This window comes from Vicia villosa, linkage group LG3, assembly GCF_029867415.1.
Source record: "Vicia villosa cultivar HV-30 ecotype Madison, WI linkage group LG3, Vvil1.0, whole genome shotgun sequence".
NCBI lineage: Eukaryota > Viridiplantae > Streptophyta > Magnoliopsida > Fabales > Fabaceae > Vicia > Vicia villosa.
The window spans coordinates 145871123-145873793 of NC_081182.1; the positions used below are offsets into that span (position 1 = coordinate 145871123).

A 2671-nucleotide genomic window follows, 5' to 3' on the forward strand; every position below is an offset into this window, starting at 1 on the left:
ACTCATATGGTGAGTAGAGGAGGAATTCAAGGATTGCCCTCCAAATTCCTGTTTGATCAAGCTCGGTACTTCGTCAGCATCCAAGATATGAGCGCTTTTGAGGAAGTCTTGGCTTTGCTTATCTACGGATTGTTTTTGTTCCCTAACATTAACGATTTCGTCGACATCAATGCAATTAAGATCTTCTTAATTGGAAATCCAGTTCCAACCTTGCTTGCGGATGCTTATCACTCTGTGCATTCAAGAAACCTGCAGCGAGGAGGATTAATCACATGCTGCGTACCTGTTGCACCCCAAAATTTGCCCATCTAATCTTACTTCTAACTGGCTTAAGCATTGCATTCATCTGCATACATTCATCGGGTCATTCAACATTCAAGTTTTACCAATCAATAAATATGTAGAGGATCAAGGATCTTGTTGACTTGGAAGTCGTTATTGCTTTAGAATTTATTTATTCAAGGGCTATTCAAGGTGTCTACCTCACTCAAGTTGATTTAAGATTGAATTAAGGGTTCCATTGAAGAGAAAAATTAATTGAGAATTTGTTCCTTGAAATTCAAATGGATTCGAGTTCAAAGATAATCAAAATGAATTAGAGTTCTTAAGCATTTGTGTGTGATTTCCTGAGAAACAAGTTACTTTAAACTTAAGGCATGTGACATGTACAAGGATATTCAAGCATTATGGAAGGCATTTTCATTCATTCAAGAATTATTCAACACTATTCCAAGATTACGAGTTCGATTACCAAATGTCTCCATTACACCATTCAATATCCATTACAAAAAGTCAAACTACAAATACACAAGCTATAGTACTATGTCAAACTTCAGTGTCACCTAAGTTCTGACAAATTACATTTCAAAGTCCACTTTAGAAACCAACTTCAATTATCATTACACCACCAAAAATAATTTACACAAAAAAGGATTTCCACATTTGGACCAAAGTCAACCTACTTCACTAAAGCCTAAACCAAGATATTGCCAACGGAATTCAAGACAATTTCCATAAGGGATAAGTTATATGCATCATGACTTTTACAAGGAAGAGAGGTGCATCATAACAATGCTCACGCTAGAACTCAAAAAAACCGTGACAATTCCATGCATCCGATACATCCCTGCAATGTCTACCATGCTGCAGCATAAGGCTCCTCGTTACCTGCAGCAATCCCATCAAACCATAAAAATGGACAGTTCAGCAAGTCAGAATGTGCATATACTCCATCGAGGTCAAAGTTCAAGTGGGACGACATGTCCATACTAATTCAGAAACGAAACAGTCATGTCACAACAGTTACAAAAAAGGTATGAAAGGCTCGAACTCACACTTCAGACTTCAGTCTTAGTCTCAATGTTCCAGGAAGCGTCGCTCCCAGTTCCGGGCAACATCATCAGAACAACATCAAATTCTGCATACAAAAAGAGAACAGCAGCATCACTATTCAAGTTCTTAACCAACAAACCTACATACAGCCCTGCATATTGGATTTTAATAGTTTTGTTTAATTATCCCAACATTAAACTAATTTTGGAACCTAACCCAATTAACATATAACAGTCAGCTCCTAACTAACATTCATAACAAACTCTTAACTGTCAACTAACCTACCTATAACTAACCTCTGTTCATAACAGAACCTAACTGTCAAAACAGAAAAATAACCAACTTATAACCATCATAACCAATTTATAACTACCAAAAATCAGTTACAGTTTGTAACAGAAGTGTAACTAACCTCATTTACCTCAGATACAAGCTACTCCACTTCTATAAAACCAGAGCTTGCTTCATCATTGAGGCTCTCGACTCTTTCTCCATATTCACTTCCATCTCCACCTCCTTCAATCTCCTTCCAATCTTCCTCACCATTCTCATTCATCTCCACCTCCTTCAATCACCACGTTTCTCTTTCAATCAACCATCACTCCTCCACCATTTTTCTTCATTGATCTTCACCACTCTCCATTCATTCTCGATCTTCAGCCCATAACCATTCTTCACCAATTCACTCATCAATCATCCTTCTTCAATCTTCATCTTTCTCTCATTATCTTCATTCCTGCTTCAACCTTCTTCATCTCTAATCATCCGATTCTCCTCCATCCCCGTTTCTGCATCAGAATCGATCACCATCACCAAAGATTCACCATTGAAACAACATCAACAAGTATCAATAATCTTCAATCTTCAGTCACGCTTCGACGTCATCATCGTCTTCAACTGAACAACAACATCACGCAATCAACAAGATTCAGAATCGCAAATCAAAAAGCGGAAAAAAGAAGAAAGCGGAGAAGAAGAACAAAGAGGCTACCTGAATCGAATTGTCGTGTTTATTTCGCCAAAAATCTTCGGTATTCTCTTCATCTCGCACGATTTTTCAATCCAGCTTCCTCCTCCATTTTCTCTAGGAACCATCATCTTCATCAATCGTGAGATTCACTCGAGACATCAAATCGTCATCATCACGAAATCGAAAAAAGCACTGGATCAGTGAGAGAGCGAAGCAGAGGTGACCGGAGAGATGATAGCAGTTAGACGGTGTCGTGAAATTGATCGGAGAAGGACGCCGCCGTTGCCACTCACACAGAGGAGAAGGAGATACGCTTGAGAGACGAAAGGTCACACGAAACTTAACCTAATTCCCTTTTGTTAATTCAAT

At 38.6% G+C, this 2671-nt stretch overlaps 1 long non-coding RNA gene across 1 annotated transcript; it reads right to left on the reverse strand.

The window, feature by feature from the left end:
* Window positions 1-735: 735 nt before the first annotated feature.
* Window positions 736-1840, reverse strand: LOC131656775 (uncharacterized). The gene is made up of 3 exons (XR_009300289.1): window positions 1745-1840; window positions 1335-1417; window positions 736-1167 (listed from the first exon to the last, which is right to left on the reverse strand). It is a non-coding gene; the product is annotated as an uncharacterized LOC131656775 (long non-coding RNA).
* Window positions 1841-2671: the final 831 nt, after the last annotated feature.